The sequence below is a fragment of the Triticum aestivum genome, chromosome 5A (genome assembly GCF_018294505.1).
Source record: "Triticum aestivum cultivar Chinese Spring chromosome 5A, IWGSC CS RefSeq v2.1, whole genome shotgun sequence".
Classification (NCBI taxonomy): domain Eukaryota; kingdom Viridiplantae; phylum Streptophyta; class Magnoliopsida; order Poales; family Poaceae; genus Triticum; species Triticum aestivum.
Window position 1 is genome coordinate 431,117,480 of NC_057806.1, and position 18,426 is coordinate 431,135,905.

The following is an 18,426-nucleotide window of genomic DNA, read 5'->3' on the forward strand; positions in this document are numbered from 1 at the left end:
AGTATGATTACGACGTTCGGACACACCGTTACGTTGTGGTGTTCCGGGTGGCGTGAGTTGCGGAACTATTCCGAATTGTTTCAAATGAAGACTAAACTCATAACTCAAATATTCTCCTCCACGATCAGATCATAGAAATTTTATTTTCTTGTTACGATGATTTTCCACTTCACTCTGAAATTCTTTGAACTTTTCAAATGTTTCAGACTTATGTTTCATCAAGTAGCACTACAAAAAAAGACACATCCGTGACATTTTGGGCCGAACGGATTTTTTGTTCTGTCATACTTATGCCACTTCTATGACAATAATTGTGACAAAACCCGGTATCATCATAGATGTGGTGGGGTCCTAGTTCTATGACAAAAATCATGACAGAAAATGGGCTTTTCGTCCTGGGCGGGCCGGAGACGCAGCTGCATGACATTCTTTGGGCCATCCATGATGGAAAAAACCATGGTAGAAGCGAGGGCGAGGAAAATATCGGGGCGTTCCCGGTTACGGTGGGTGGTCGGGACCGAGCGATGCGCGTTTCTCTCGTACACGCACGCGCATGGGTGCGAGGCATTGGGCTCTAACTAAACCTGAGCAAGGCATTGGGCTTTAACTGAACCCTAGCGATTGCACTGCAGGCTACGCGTTACTGAACCCGAGCGACCGATCGATGGTTGTTAACTGAACTCGATTGAGCGATTCCTTCGCTACTGTTGCTAACTGAAGCCGATCGATGCTGCCTCTGGATGAACAGTGAGCGTGCTGGGGGGGGGGGGGTTGGATGAACAGTTCCCGGTGGGGGTGGATGAACAGGACCCCATGGTGTTGCCTCTGGATGAACAGGACCCCGATCGATCGAGCCGGTTGGGGCTGGATGAACAGGACCCCATGGGGGGCAGGATGAAGAGGACCACCCCGTGGAGGGCAGGATGAATAGTAGATGATGGAGGGAAGGATGAACAGCAGCCCGTGGAGGGGTGGTTGAACAGGAGCCCGTGGAGAGAGCTGGTTGAACAATAGCCGGTGGAGTAGCGTGCAGTGGAGGCTGGATGAACAGGAGCCCGTGGATGAACAATCGCAGGTGGAGACTGGACGAGGTCAACGATGGATGAATAGTAGCCCGTGGAGGCTGGAGGGGGTCGACGGTGGAGATGAACAGTATCCCGTGGAGTCTCGTTTTGCTATACGCCACACCCCTCCCGATGAACAGGACCCCCGTTTCGACCATAGTGCTCCAACACAAGTCCGTTTCCTCTGTTTTGCGGTACGCCACACCCCTCCTAATCAATAGGACCCCCGTTTCGACCGTAGGAGGTCCGTTTCCTCTATTTTGCGGTACACCAAACCCCTCCTAATGAACAGGATCCCGTTTCGAATGTGGCCGGTCGAACACAAGGGCGTTTCCTTCGTTCTGTGATATGCTAGGCCTCATTTCCATCGGCTGTTCCATCCAAGCCCTTCGGATGAACACGACGACACATTCCGTTCCGACCCAGCGGGTTGGCTCGCCATGAACATGATGATGACGTTGTTTCTCTGTTCTGACCCAGCCTTGTACACAAGCCCTGGCCGTACGCACACGTGAGTAGGCGTTCGAGACCCCGCCCGTATGTACGTACGTGGGCGTATTTACTTTCTTGCACCCTGGATGCTGTACGTACGTGTACATGCTATGTGTGCGCCTCTACTACGACATGTGCATGCCTCTACATCGACCAGTATGTACGTACACATTTGCGACCAGAACGACAATGCTACGTACGCTTCGACCAGGTGGGTCCCGACTGTCAGGCACTTCCTTGCGTGCGAAGATGTAGCTGGTGGGTCCCATCAGTCAGGGGGAAACGTTTTTTTTCACAAAATACGGTGGCCCGTCCGGTGGGTCCCCGCTGTCAGGTGGAGTAATAATTATTTTGAGCGTAATAAGGAGGCACTTCCTTGCTGCGGCCGTGGACCCAGCTGTCAGCCTCTCCACATACAGTCCACGTCCGATGGAAGTCGTTCCTTGACCACGTTGACCACGTCACGTCGAGAGCACCAGGGCGGTGGACGACGGCGAGGCCTAGGAAGGGGACGACGCGGAGCCGGGGAAGACGCAACAGTGGATGCCCACGCATAGAGGAGTACGAGGGTTCACTGTTTCGCTGCGGTGGGAGGCTGCCGTCACCGCAGAATAAGAGGGGGTGTGGGTGAGTAGAGGGATGGCCTGGCCAGCCGTGGGAATAGTAGGGAGCGGTGAGGCCTCCGGGGCAGCACAGCCGGCCACGGGAGGCAGGAGCATGCGGCACGACCGGCGCTGCTTTGGGCGGCTGGAGCAACAAGACCAGAGTTTGAAGAAGCACTACGGCCGTTGTCGTGGTTCTAAGACTGACAGTAGAATAGGGGGGGGTAGGAATGTAGAGGCAAGATCCTAGCTATGGAGGAGTTGTACACACGAGTTTACGAGTTCAGGCCCTTCTCAGAGGAAGTAACAACCCTACGTCTCGGAGCCCAGAGGCGGTCGACTGAATATATGTGTGTGAATTATAGAAAGTGCGAACCCTTGTCCCAGAGGAGGGGGGCGGCTTATATAGAGTGCGCCAGGACCCCAGCTCCCCTCCGTTACACAAGGTTCAATGCTCATAAAGGAGGGGCGTTACTGGTAACGCCTGCAGTAAAGTGTTGTAAATGCCCATAAAGCTATGGTTTAAGTCTTGACCGTTGCAGAGTGGAGGGTTTCTCATCTTCTGGTGGTCGAGTGTCTTCAAGGTGGTCGAGTGAGCACATCTTCATGGTCGAGTGGATGATGGTTTATCTTCGACTGCTTCTGATTCTTTGTAGAGGTGTCCTTGGGGAGGGTATGTTGGACAGATCCATGACCCTACCCTAGGTACATAACTTCATCATTAGCCCCCGAATGGATCAGGGTTTGACTGAGGAAGGAGCTGGGAACACTTCCGACCCATTTTTGTGCTATGAGTATATTTCGTTCTGGAACAATGAGGTGAGGCGACGACGTCGACTCCTTTCTCAGTCGCCTTGGTCCATTCTTGGTTCTTGTCGGGTGAATTTTCACAGTAGAGTTCGAACGATGATGTAAAGGACGTTTGTCTTCAGTCTGACAAGTCGCTCTGCTCTCCGCCGATCTCGCAGGATTGGAATTTTGGGAAGTGCACCAGACGGAAGGAACCGAGGTTATCGGGATGGATTAGGCAAGTCTCCTCGATCCCCGCGCCACCTTTTTCGCCACGTAGCGCACGCGACTGTTGCGGGATTTGTTTAGATCGTCTGGGTCCACCAGTTAGTCACTCGGTGAACGACCTTATAAAAGGTCCCGGACCAGGCCTCTACCCTGCGCGCTCCCATTCTCTCTTCTTCTTCTCCCGATCTCTCCGCCACGCTCGCTCCCGTCCTCGTCGCCGGACCTTTGCTCGAGCTCGACCCGTCTCCATGGGGAAGGAGAGGACGGTGGCGCTGGAATGCGCGAAGAAGGCGACAACGAAGGCGAAGGGCAAGCGGACCAGCCGGGGCGGATCCTCGTCGAGATCTGGCCTGCCGGCGGGCTAGATCCAGAGCGACTGGTGTTGGAAATATGCCCTAGAGTCAATAATAAATTGATTATTATTATATTTCCTTGTTCATGATAATCGTTTATTATCCATGCTAGAATTGTATTGATAGGAAACTCAGATACATGTGTGGATACATAGACAACACCATGTTCCTAGTAAGCCTCTAGTTGACTAGCTCGTTGATCAATAGATGGTTACGGTTTCCTGACCATGGACATTGGATGTCATTGATAACGGGATCACATCATTAGGAGAATGATGTGATGGACAAGACCCAATCCTAAGAATAGCACAAAGATCGTGTAGTTCGTATGCTAAAGCTTTTCTCATGTCAAGTATCATTTCCTTAGACCATGAGATTGTGCAACTCCCGGATACCGTAGGAATGCTTTGGGTGTACCAAACGTCACAATGTAACTGGGTGACTATAAAGGTGCACTACAGGTATCTCCGAAAGTGTCTGTTGGGTTGGCACGAATCGAGACTGGGATTTGTCACTCCGTGTAAGCGGAGAGGTATCTCTGGGCCCACTCAGTAGGACATCATCATAATGTGCACAATGTGATGAAGGAGTTGATCACGGGATGATGTGTTACGGAACGAGTAAAGAGACTTGCCGGTAACGAGATTGAACAAGGTATCGGGATACCGACGATCGAATCTCGGGCAAGTACAATACCGCTAGACAAAGGGAATTGTATACGGGATTGATTAAGTCCTTGACATTGTGGTTCATCCGATGAGATCATCGTGGAACATGTGGGAGCCAACATGGGTATCCAGATCCCGCTGTTGGTTTTTGACCGGAGAACGTCTCGGTCAGGTCTGCATGTCTCCCGAACCCGTAGGGTCTACACACTTAAGGTTCGATGACGCTAGGGTTATAAAGGAAGTTTGTATGTGGTTACCGAATGTTGTTCGGAGTCCCGGATGAGATCCCGGACGTCACGAGGAGTTCCGGAATGGTCCGGAGGTAAAGATTTATATATGGGAAGTCCTGTTTTGGTCACCGGAAAAGTTTCGGGGTTTATCGGTAACGTACCGGGACCACCGGGAGGGTCCCGGGGGTCCACCAAGTGGGGCCACCAACCCCGGAGGCTTGCATGGGCCAAGAGTGGTGAGGGACCAGCTCCTAAGTGGGCTGGTGCGCCTCCCACAAGGCCCAAGGCGCAGCAAAAGGAGGAGAAGGGGAAACCCTAGGCTTAGATGGGCCTAAGGCCCACCCTAGTGGGCGCCCCCCCTCTCCCCCTCTTGGCCGCCACCCCAAGACCCATCTAGGGCTGCCGCCCCCTAGGGGTGGGAACCCTAGAGGGGGCGCACCCTCCACCCTCTCCTCCTATATATAGTGGGGGAAGGAGGGCTTTTCATCCATGCCTTTGGTTGCCTCCTTCTCCCTCTCCAACACCTCTTCCTCCTCTTCTGCGGTGCTTGGCGAAGCCCTGCAGGATTGCCACGCTCCTCCATCACCACCACGCCGTTGTGCTGCTGCTGGATGGAGTCTTCCTCAACCTCTCCCTCTCTCCTTGCTGGATCAAGGCATGGGAGACGTCGTCGGGCTGTACGTGTGTTGAACGCGGAGGTGCCGTCCGTTCGGCACTAGGATCTCCGGTGATTTGAATCACGACGAGTACGACTCCATCAACCCCGTTCTCTTGAACGCTTCCGCTTAGCGATCTACAAGGGTATGTAGATGCACCCTCCTTCCCCTCGTTGCTGGTTTCTCCATAGATAGATCTTGGTGATACGTAGGAAATTTTTTGAATTTCTGCTACGTTCCCCAACAGTGGCATCATGAGCTAGGTCTATTGCGTAGATTCTATGCACGAGTAGAACACAAAGTAGTTGTGGGCGTTGATTTTGTTCAATATGCTTACCGTTACTAGTCCAATCTTGATTCGGCGGTATTGTGGGATGAAGCGGCCCGGACCAACCTTACACGTACGCTTACGTGAGACCGGTTCCACCGACAAACATGCACTAGTTGCATAAGGTGGCTGGCGGGTGTCTGTCTCTCCCACTTTAGTCGGATCGTATTCGATGAAAAGGGTCCTTATGAAGGGTAAATAGCAATTGGCATATCACGTTGTGGTTTTTGCGTAGGTAAGAAACGTTCTTGCTAGAAACCCATAGCAGCCACGTAAAACATGCAAACAACAATTAGAGGACGTCTAACTTGTTTTTGCAGGGTATGCTATGTGATGTGATATGGCCAAAATGATATATGTGATGTATGAGATGATCATGTTCTTGTAATAGGAATCATGACTTGCATGTCGATGAGTATGACAACCGGCAGGAGCCATAGGAGTTGTCTTAATTTATTTATGACCTGCGTGTCAACATAAACGTCATGTAATTACTTTACTTTATTGCTAACCGTTAGCCATAGTAGTAGAAGTAACAGATGACGTGACAACTTCATGAAGACACGATGATGGAGATCATGGTGTCATGCCGGTGACGATGATGATCATGGAGCCCCGAAGATGGAGATCAAAAGGAGCAATATGATATTGGCCATATCATGTCACTATTTGATTGCATGTGATGTTTATCATGTTTGTACATCTTATTTGCTTAGAACAACGGTAGTAAATAAGATGATCCCCCATTAAAATTTCAAGAAGTGTTCTCCCCTAATTGTGCACCATTGCTAAAGTTCGTCGTTTCGAAGCACCACGTGATGATCGGGTGTGATAGATCCTTACGTTCACATACAACGGGTGTAAGACAGTTTTACACATGCAAAACACTTAGGGTTAACTTGACGAGCCTAGCATGTACAGACATGGCCTCGGAACACAGAGACCGAAAGGTCGAGCATGAGTCATATAGAAGATACGATCAACATGAAGATGTTCACCGACGTTGACTAGTCCGTCTCACGTGATGATCGGACACGGCCTAGTTGACTCGGATCATGTAATCACTTAGATGACTAGAGGGATGTCTATCTGAGTGGGAGTTCATAAGATGAACTTAATTATCCTGAACATAGTCAAAAAGGTATTCGCAAATTATGTCGTAGCTCGCACTTCAGTTCTACTGTTTAGATATGTTCCTAGAGAAAAATTAGTTGAAAGTTGATAGTAGCAATTATGCGGACTTTGTCTGTAAACTGAGGATTGTCCTCCTTGCTTCATAGAAGGCCTATGTCCTTAATGCACCACTCAGTGTGCTGAACCTCGAACGTCGTCTGTGGATGTTGCGAACATCTGACATACACGTTTTGATAACTACGTGATAGTTCAGTTAAACGGTTTAGAGTTGAGGCACTGAAGACGTTTTGAAACATCGCGAAACATATGAGATGTTTCGAGGGCTGAAATTGGGATTTCAAGCACGTGCCCACGTCAAGAGGTATAAGACCTCTGACGATTTTCTTAGCCTACAAACTGAGGAGAAAAGCTCAATTGTTGAGCCTGTGCTCAGATTGTCTGAGTACAACAATCATTTGAATCAAGTGGGAGTTGATCTTCCAGATGAGATAATGATGTTTCTCCGAAGTCATTACCACCAAGCTGCTAGAGCTTCGTGATGAACTATAACATATCAAGGACATATATGATGATCTTTGAGATATTCGTGATGTTTGACACCACAAAAGTAGAAATCAAGAAGGAGCATCAATTGTTGATGGTTGGTGAAACCACTAGTTTCAAGAAGGGCAAGGGCAAGAAGGGATACTTCATGAAATGGCAAATCAGCTGCTGCTCTAGTGAAGAAACCCAAGGTTGAACCCAAACCCGAGACTAAGTGCTTTTGTAATAAGGGGTACAACCACTGGAGCAGAATTACCCTAGATACTTGGTAGATTAGAAGGCTGGCAAGGTCGATAGAAGTATATTGGATATACATTGTGTTGATGTGTACTTTACTAGTACTCCTAGTAGCACCAGGGTATTAGATATCGGTTCGGTTGCTAAGTGTTAGTAACTCGAAATAAAAGCTACAGAATAAACGGAGACTAGCTAAAGGTGAGCTGACGATATGCGTTGGAAGTGTTTCCAATGTTGATATGATCAAGCATCGCACGCTCCCTCTACCATCGAGATTGGTGTTTGCGTTAAGCATAGACATGATTGGATTATGTCTATCACCATACGGTTATTCATTTAAGGAGAATAATGGTTACTCTGTTTATTTGAATAATACCTTCAATGGTCTTGCACCTAAAATGAATGGTTTATTGAATCTCAATCGTAGTGATACACATGTTCATGCCAAAAGCCAAAAGATAGTAATGATAGTACCACCTACTTGTGGCACTGCCACGTAAGTCATATCGGTATAAAACACATGAAGAAGCTCCATGTTGATGGATCTTTGGGCTCACTCATTTTTGAAAAGTTTGAGACATGCGAACCATGTCTATTGGTGTATATGCATGAAGAAACTCCATGCAAATGGACCGTTTGGACTCACTTGATTTTGAATCACTTGAGACATGCAAATCATGCCACATGGGCAAGATGACTGAAAGCCTCGGTTTGAGTAAAATGGAACTAGGAAGCAACTTGTTGGAAATAATACATTTTGATGTGTGCAGTCCAATGAGTGCTGAGGCGTGTAGTGGATATCGTTATGTTCTTACTTCACAGATGATTTGAGTAGATGTTGAGTATATTTACTTGACGAATCACGAGTCTGAATTATTGAAAGGTTCAAGTAATTTCAGGGTGAAGTTGAAAGATCGTCGTGACAGGAGGATAAACTATCTATGATATGATCATAGAGATGAATATCTGAATTATGAGTTTGGCACAGAATTAAGACATTGTGGAAATTGTTTCACAACTAATACAACCTGGAACACCATAGTGTGATTGTGTGTCCGAACATCATAACTGCACCCTATTGGATATGATGCATACCATGATGTCTCTTATCGAATTACCACGATAGTTTATGGGTTAGGCATTAGAGACAACCACATTCACTTTAAATAGGGCACCACGTAATTCCGATGAGATGACACCGTATGAACTATGGTTTAGAGAAACCTAAGTTGTCATTTCTTAAAAGTTTGGGGCTACGATGCTTATGTGAAAAAGTTTCAGGCTGATAAGCTCGAACCCAAAGCGGATAAATGCATCTTCATAGGACACCCAAAACAGTTGGGTATACCTCCTGTCTCAGATTCGAAAGCAATAAGGGATTGTTTCTAGAATCGGGTCCTTTCTCGAGGAAAAGTTTCTCTCGAAAGAATTGAGTGGGAGGATGGTGGAGACTTGATGAGGTTATTAAACCGTCTCTTCAACTAGTGTGTGGCAGGGCACAGGAAGTTGTTCCTGTGGCACCTACACCAACTGAAGTGGAAGCTTATGATAGTGATCATGGAACTTCAGATCAAGTCACTCCCAAACCTTGTAGGATGACAAGGATGCGTACTACTTCAGAGTGGTATGTAATCCTGTCTTAGAAGTCTTGTTGCTAGACAACAATGAACCTACGAGCTATGGAGAAGCGATGGTGGGCCCGGATTCCGATAAATGGCTCGAGGCCATATAATCCGAGAGAGGATCCATATATGAAAACAAAGTGTAGACTTTGGAATAACTACTTGATGGTCGTAAGGTTGTTGAGTACAGATGGATTTTAAAAGGAAGACAGACAATGATGGTAAGTGTCACCATTGAGAAAGCTCGACTTGTCGTTAAGGTGTTTCCCGACAAGTTCAAGGAGTTGACTACGGTGAGACTTTCTCACTCATAGCGATGCTAAGAGTCTGTTGGAATTATATTAGCGATTACTGCATTATTTATGAAATCTTGCAGATAGGATGTCAAAACATTGTTTCCTCGACGATTTTCTTGAGGAAAGGTTGTATGTGATACAACCGGAAGGTTTTGCCAATCCTGAAAGATGCTAATAAGTATGCAAAACTCCAGCAATCCTTCTGAGGACTGGAGTATGCATCTCGGAGTTGGAATGTATGCTTTGATGAGATGATCAAAGATTTTGGGTGTATACAAAGTTTATGAGAAACTTGTATTTCCAAAGAAGTGAGTGGGAGCACTATAGAATTTCTGATGAGTATATGTTGTTGACATATTGTTGATCAGAAATGACGTAGAATTTCTGGAAAGCATATAGGGTTATTTGGAAAGTGTTTTTCAATGGAAAGCCTGGATTAAGCTACTTGAACATTGAGCATCAAGATCTATAAGGATAGATCAAAAATGCTTAATGGTACTTTCAAATGAGCACATACCTTGACATGATCTTGAAGGTGTTCAAGATGGATCAGTCAAAGAAGGAGTTCTTGCCTGAATTGTAAGGTATGAAGTTAAGACTTAAAGCTCGACCATGGCAGAATAGAGAGAAAGGACGAAGGTCGTCCCCTATGCTTAAGAGGTAGGCTCTACAGTATGCTATGTTGTGTACCGCACCTGAGGTGTGCCTTGCCACGAGTCAGTCAAGGGGTACAAGAGTGATCCAAGAATGGATCACAGGACAGCGGTCAAAGTTATCCTTAGTAACTAGTGGACTAAGGAATTTTTCGATTATGGAGGTGGTAAAAGAGTTCGTCGTAAAGGGTTACGTCGATGCAAGCTTAACACCTATCCGGATAGCTCTGAGTAGAGATACTGGATACGTATAATGGAGCAACAATTTAGAATAGCTCCAAGTAGAACAGTTATTTGGAACCTCTCCAAATAGAACGTGGTAGTTACATCTAGGAGATGACATAGAGATTTGTAAAGCACACACGGATCTGAAAGGTTCAGACCCGTTGACTAAAACCTCTCTCACAAGCAACATGATCAAACCCAAAACTCATTGAGTGTTAATCACATAGTGATGTGAACTAGATTGTGAACTCTAGTAAACTCTTTGGATGTTGGTCACATGGCGATGTGACCTGTGAATGTTAATCATATGGCGGTATGAACTAGATTATTGACTCTAGTGCAAGTGGGAGACTGTTGGAAATATGCCCTAGAGGCAATAATAAATTGATTATTATTATATTTCCTTGTTCATGATAATCGTTTATTATCCATGCTAGAATTGTATTGATAGGAAACTCAGATACATGTGTGGATACATAGACAACACCATGTCCCTAGTAAGCCTCTAGTTAACTAGCTCGTTGATCAATAGATGGTTACGGTTTCCTGACCATGGACATTGGATGTCATTGATAACAGGATCACATCATTAGGAGAATGATGTGATGGACAAGACCCAATCCTAAGCATAGCACAAAGATCGTGTAGATTGTATGCTAAAGCTTTTCTAATGTCAAGTACCATTTCCTTAGACCATGAGATTGTGCAACTCCCGGATACCATAGGAATGCTTTGGGTGTACCAAACGTCACAACGTAACTGGGTGACTATAAAGGTGCACTACATGTATCTCCGAAAGTGTCTGTTGGGTTGGCACGAATCGAGACTGGGATTTGTCACTCCGTGTAAGCGGAGAGGTATCTCTGGGCCCACTCGGTAGGACATCATCATAATGTGCACAATGTGATCAAGGAGATGATCACGGGATGATGTGTTACGGAACGAGTAAAGAGACTTGCCGGTAATGAGATTGAACAAGGTATCGGGATACCGACGATCGAATCTCGGGCAAGTACAATACCGCTAGACAAAGGGAATTGTATACGGGATTGATTAAGTCCTTGACATCGTGGTTCATCCGATGAGATCATCGTGGAACATGTGGGAGCCAACATGGGTATCCAGATCCCGCTGTTGGTTACTGACCGGAGAACGTCTCGGTCATGTCTGCATGTCTCCCGAACCCGTAGGGTCTACACACTTAAGGTTCGATGATGCTAGGGTTATAAAGGAAGTTTGTATGTGGTTACCGAATGTTGTTTGGAGTCCCGGATGAGATCCCGGACATCACTAGGAGTTCCAGAATGGTCCGGAGGTAAAGATTTATATATGGGAAGTCCTGTTTTGGTTACCGGAAAAGTTTCAGGGTTTATCGGTAACGTACCGGGACCACCGGGAGGGTCCCGGGGGTCCACCAAGTGGGGCCACCAACCCCGGAGGCTTGCATGGGCCAAGAGTGGTGAGGGACCAGCCCCTAAGTGGGCTGGTGCGCCTCCCACAAGGCCCAAGGCGCAGGAAAAGGAGGAGAAGGGGAAACCCTAGGCTTAGATGGGCCTAAGGCCCACCCTAGTGGGCGCCCCCCTCTCCCCCTCTTGGCCGCCACCCCAAGACCCATCTAGGGCTGCCGCCCCCTAGGGGTGGGAACCCTAGAGGGGGTGCACCCTCCACCCTCTCCTCCTATATATAGTGGGGGAAGGAGGGCTTTTCATCCATGCCTTTGGTTGCCTCCTTCTCCCTCTCCAACACCTCTTCCTCCTCTTCTGCGGTGCTTGGCGAAGCCCTGCAGGATTGCCACGCTCCTCCATCACCACCACGCCGTTGTGCTGCTGCTGGATGGAGTTTTCCTCAACCTCTCCCTCTCTCCTTGCTGGATCAAGGCATGGGAGACGTCGTCGGGCTGTACGTGTGTTGAACGCGGAGGTGCCGTCCGTTCGGCATTAGGATCTCCGGTGATTTGAATCACGATGAGTACGACTCCATCAACCCCATTCTCTTGAACGCTTCCGCTTAGCGATCTACAAGGGTATGTAGATGCACTCTCCTTCCCCTCGTTGCTGGTTTCTCCATAAATAGATCTTGGTGATACGTAGGAAATTTTTTGAATTTCTGCTACGTTCCCCAACAACTGGATCCGCTCGACAATCACCCAGGACGACCTCGACGACCTGGTGGAGGGGGGACTGATCCCCCACAAGTCGGCACGGCTCCCGGGGAACAAAACCGAGCCGTAGCCAAGGGAGGGTGAGTGTGTCCTCCTCGCCACCCACGTAGATCGCAGATTTTCACTGCCTCCCCATCCTTTCTTCCGGGGTTTTTTGAACTTCTTTGGGGCTCAACTCCACCACTTCACTCCAAACACCATAGTCTATCTGGCCGCTTTCATGTCGATGTGTGAAAACTTCTTGGGCTGTCGACCGCACTGGGGTCTTTTCAAACACATCTTCACCTGCCGCTCCCAGTTGGTCAAAAAGGCCAAGTCGAGTGACGAGAAGACACAAGTGATCCAGATGTGCGGGGGTCTGGGGATCCAGATGAGGAGCAAGAGTACTTTCCCAGCCATGATTCTTCCTGACTCGGTCCGGGGCTGGCAATCGACTTGGTTCTACTTCAAGGATCAGCCGACCCCGGGTCAGTCGACTGGACTTCCTCCCTTTTCCTTGGCTCGAGTGGAGAAGCCCCCCCTGAAGGTAGTTCCAGAAGAGAAGGCGCAGGTCAAGGTGCTGGTCGAGCGGGTCATCCAGCTTGTCCGCGACGGGGTGACCGGGATGGACCTGCTGGAGGTCTTTCTCGGTCGACACATCCAACCTCTTGAGGCGCGCGATCATCCGATGTGGATGTACTCTGGGCTCGAGGATTCCACTCGGATCCAACCGGAGGATGTCAGCGACTATACCTTGGAGAAGTGGTTGATGGGGATCACCAGCAACAAAGACAACCCTCGGGGGTCTAGGACGGTGATTCCATTCGACAACTCGCACCAGCCGGAGTAGGTATAATTCTGTTTTATCAAGTATCTTTCTGATTCACCGAGTGATACCTTGTTTATGGTCGATTGAATTTCCTTTGATCGTTGTCCTTTCAGGCCCTCATCGACATGTACTCAATGCCCAACGGAGTGCGGGACCAAGACGCTGAGGAAGAAGCGAGCGGTGGAGAGAGCGGCGAGGAGCATTCGGATGCCGAGGAGGATGAGGAGAGCGATGAATCGACTGACGACAAAGAAGTCGACTCGCCTCCTCGCAGGGAGAGGAGATCCAAACATGCTCACGACCCGATGAGCGCTCCGGACTTGGTGGCCGCGCCGATTGGTTAGTCTTCGAAGCGTCCTAGGACGTCTTCCCCAACACCGACTGAGAATGCTCCAAAGCAGTCCAAAGTTGCACCGCCCCCAGTGCCGAAAGCGCCGAAAGCCACCTCCTCCAAACTGCCAAAAGCTTTTCCCAGGATCAAAGTGACCATTCCTACTATCTCCGGGTAACCATCTGACTTGTCCTTTTCGTCAACTTGATTAACCGGACGTAACCAATTGAATGCGGGTCTTTGCAGTGCTGCTACGTCAGGAACCTCTTCTTTCTAGTACCGGGACGAGGAAATGGAAGACGCGGTAACCTCCAACCCAGGTATCAACTCTTGCGATTTTGTTCTTGATTCTTTGGTCGATTGTGTTCGAGTGGTTCACTTGGGGTCGAATGATCTGCCTTGCAGCTCCACCCAACGTCATCGATCTTCCAGATGACGATGAAGATGTGGCTCTTAAGCCCCGGAAGAGCAAGAAGGTAGCAGCTGGTAGGATGTCTCGGCAAGAACCCACTACGACACCTCCCGTCCGTCAACCTGAAGACGCGGGCAGGGCTTCTGTGACCTTCGCTGCACCCTTGTCGAGTGGGCACCCCACACCGCCGACTGCGCCTGTGATTCCTTCAGTCGTCCAACTCCATACCATGGAGCTCCAAACTGCCGCACCTGGGTCGACTTCTCACTTTTTCACCAGCTATCCCGTCCCGGACATCCAGTCGAAAGCGGCTGCGGAAGCCATCCGACAGGCTGACATGATGATGGAGCGGGTGAAGACAGTGCATGAGAACACCCAGGCTGCCTACGACGCCAGTGCTGCCCTTTGGGCCAATGTCCAGGTGAGTAGACTTTCCGACTGTTTTGCTCTATGAGGAAGTGTTACTCGAAAAAATCTTCTTCTACATAATCTGCTGCTGTTTGCTTTGAATTAGGGCACCCACTAGGTGTTTTGTTGTTTTTGGTAGTTTTGATCCTCCACTCGGTCTGGGCGAGTGGGATCTGATCCGGTGGGGGCACGCTAAGTGCACCCACTGGGTGTAGTCCCCGAGACCGCGGTCGACTGCTGGCAGTCGACTGGGGTCTGAGTTCTTCTTTCCTTTCTTTTTTACTCCTTGCACTCGACTCAGGCAGGCCGGTCGAGTAGGATCCGAACTGGTGGGGGCACGCCAAGTGCACCCACTGGGTGTAGTCCCCGAGACCGCGGTCGACTGCTGGCAGTCGACTGGGGTCTGAGCATTTTTTTTCACCCCCTCACCTCCTATGTTACAAAGTGGGGCATGAATGCCATAATGCCAGCCCACTATCAAGCTCTCACTATGAGAATGACGCCGACTGCTTTGCTGCCTGCTGGTCTTCATATATCCGAGTGAGTCGTACGGTCGAGTGGTGAACTGTCATTCGAGTGGATGGTACGCTACTTGGTCGAGTGGATAGTAAGCTGCTTGTCCGAGTGGATAGCATGTCTCTATGAAATTTACCTGGACCCACATGTTGTGTGCACCCCATGCTTCATGATATTTTGAACCTTCATGGGCCTACCTGTTATGTGTATCCCCAACATTAGCCCCCGAATCGATTGCGATTTTGCAGAACGAGTTTGTGGAAGACACAATTTGGCCCGAGTGATTACGGAAATACTTGGTACCTGTCATCGTGCTTTCAGACAACCAAGGTTTGAACAAAATCTCAATGGATTCTGGTACTGTGCTTCCCGACTGATCTGGGTAAGTGCTCGTGAGGAGCAACTTGGTGACATTCGATCATCTCTCGGAAGAGGTTAACTTGTGATCAGAGTATGGATGTGTCATTAAATCTATGCAACAAGATTGACACATGGGCTGCTCTCTCAGAGAGATGCCATTCTTATCCCAGAGGAACGTCAATACGAGTCGGTTTTAGATCCACACTTGTGAGTTTCACGCTTTGAGTCCTAGAAGAAGGCTCAAAACAAGTCCACGGAGGAGCGTTAAACTCACATTATAGGAATTTTTTGGTAGTCGACTGGATTCTTTAAAACTTGTTTGTTTGTTGTTCGTCACTCGGACTGGTCAGGCTAGACCGAGTGGAGATTACTCCAGTGGGGGCACGCTGAGTGCACCCACTGGGTGTATCCCCGAGACCGCTGTCGACTGCGGGCAGTCGGCGGGGGTCTGAGAGAGAAAATCTTCTTAGCTGGTACTGATTGGACTAGTTCTTCTCCAACTCAGAGGTCGAGTAATCTGGAGCTGGGTTTGCATCGAGAAAAATGTTTCTTTATGAGTTCTCTTCCAGTGGGGGCACGCTGAGTGCACCCACTGGGTGTAGTCCCCGAGCCTCTGTCGGACTAGATGATTCTGGCAGAGGGTTTAAGTCTCCGGTAAACCTCCATGCAGTTGGCACGGTAAATATCTTTGTCTAGAATTGAATCAATCGGATGGATCTTCAAGCACTTGGCATGGTAAATAATCTCAGCTTGGAGCTGAGTCAGTCGGACTGATCTTCGTGCACTTGGCAATGTAAATGAATTCAATCTGGAACTGGATCAATCAAGTGATCTTTGTGCACTCGGCACGATGAATGAATTTGGCCTTGAAACTGACGACTGTAGAAAAAAGCTGGCCACTCCAGGGAGTAATCGTTCCAGTAGTACTTCTTATATTGACCGTTAGATTTTGCGTGAAAGGGGTATTTGTAAGAGTACATTGTATCCATAGAGGAGCTTCATTTTTACCCTTTTGCATGAAAGGGGCATTTGTCCAAGTGGACGTGTTTCCCAACTGATCGGGGTATTTTGGCTGCAAGGAAAAACTTGGTGGCACTTGTATATCTCCCGGAGGAGATAGACTAGTGGTCTGACATGGACGTGCCATGAAACCCAAGTGACGAGGCTAGTGTGTGGGCTGACTCTCCAGAGAGAGGCCACTCATTATCCTAGGGAAAAACCAGCACATGCCATCTCTGAGTCCAAGTTTGTGAAACTGACGCCTTGGAGCCTAGGATAGGGCCAAATGTATCCGTAGAGGAGCGTTGTTTTCACCCTTTTGTAGTCCTGAAGATGATTTTAGGTAATGATTTGGGCGATCATCCGAGTGGATAGTACTACCCTTATAGATTTTCGGCAGACCGAGCATGTATGGTTAAAAAGATATTCCTGATGTGATCAATGGGTTGATTGAATGGGCATAACCCCTGAGGGCGGCATGACTAACTGCTGTGCGTAGCTCCCGAGTGATGCTCGAAATAGGTAAGCTTGCTACAGAGTGTGATATGAGGTTTGATCATATGAGTAACTTAGTCGTTCCCGTGTTGGGGGTGTAGAGGTAAAGACATGTCCAACTGATGGTGACACACGAGGCGGCCAAGGGGCGATGATGTGTACAACCGACTGACGACGCGCGGGGTGGCCGAGTGGTGAAGACATGCACAACCGAGAGGCGGCGCACGGAGCGGCCGAGCGGCGAAGACGCGCACAACCGAGTGGCCGGTGCGGGACGGCCGAGTGAGGATGCGCGAGGCGGCCGAGTGAAGGACTAGGTGTCCAGCCAAGTGGTGATGTGCGGGGTGGTCGAGTGACAGATTGTGTGTCCAGCCAAGTGGCTGACATGGTCTTCGAAGGAGTTAGCCAGATACTTTCGAAGCTAATGTAGCGACGAGGTCGGTGTAGTGTTGTTGCGACAAAATAAGACCGGCGTGACAACTGAGTCTGAGTAGGAATGAAGATGGCGTGCAGAGCGTCTGGGTGATTATAAAACTTGTCAAAGTGGCGGATCGAATGCACTTGTTGAAGTGAAGGACCTGACAGGTGATGAAGTACTCGACTACTCAGGAGAGTGTCATTCCAAACGAGATGCAGCCCCTGAGTGCGGCATAGCCCCCGAGCGTACTACAGGCTTCGACAACGGACATGTCGGAATACGAGAAATATAGTTTTGAATGGATGATTTGCAATTCATCGATTCGGGATCGGGTAAAGATGAGGAGAAGCTTCCGAGTGATGCTCGAAAGAGGCAAACTCACAAAAGAGTGAAGTGTGAAATTTAATTACAAAAGGGACTTATCTGTCTCATGCCTGACGAGGTCTATATCATTGATACGATGAAGATGATTCCACAGAGGGGTTGGTTGGATGTGTTTGAAGTCAACAGAGCGACAAGGTCGGTGTTGTGGTGCGCTAGGACCAGTACGGTGACCGAGTCCGAGCAGCGATGAAGTTGGCACATAGGGCCGTCGAGTGACCGCGTAACATGTGTAAAAAATGGCACAAGCCAACGAAATAATTTTTCGAGGAAATTTGATGTGTGCTGAAATGATTTGTGTGAATAACACCCATAGACACCCGCTGGGAGTGCAAGGGGCTTGCTAGTTAACTAGCAAGAGTCTGGAAGAGCGAAGGATCCGTTCGAACTTGTCAAAGTGAAGGATCCGACTGAACTCATTAGAATACTGGCTCAAATAAAACGGAAGTGTAGTGTTTCGACTGAGTTGCAGCCCGGGAGGAGCGATGCAAACTCGAAATGAAGAACGACACATGGTGTTCGTGAATGACGTATGTGAAAAAATGGAAGTTGGACCCGGGAGTCACATAACCATTACTAAGCAAGTATGTGAAAATAAGCAGCCGAGCGTAGAGGTACACTCGGTGGCGTGGCCTCCGAGTGAACGTGATGTGTGAATTACGGGATACTCGGGAAAGACGGAAATAACAGAATTTAAAATGACTTAGCTTTCTAAAGGCGCGCGAGTGGCCGAGTGGTGATGAGGCGACCAACCGAGTGGCGATGCACGGGGCGACCAAGTGGTGATGAGGTGACCAACCGATGGCGACGCGTGGGGCGGCCGAGTGGTTATGAGGTGACCAACCGATGATGATGCGCGGGGCGGCCGAGTGGTGATGAGGTGACCAACCGATGGCGACGCGCGGGGCGGCTGAGTGATGATGAGGTGACCAACTGATGGCGACGCGCGGGGCGTTCGAGTGGTGATGAGGTGACCAATCGAGTGGCGACGCATGGGGCGGCCGACTGGTGATGAGG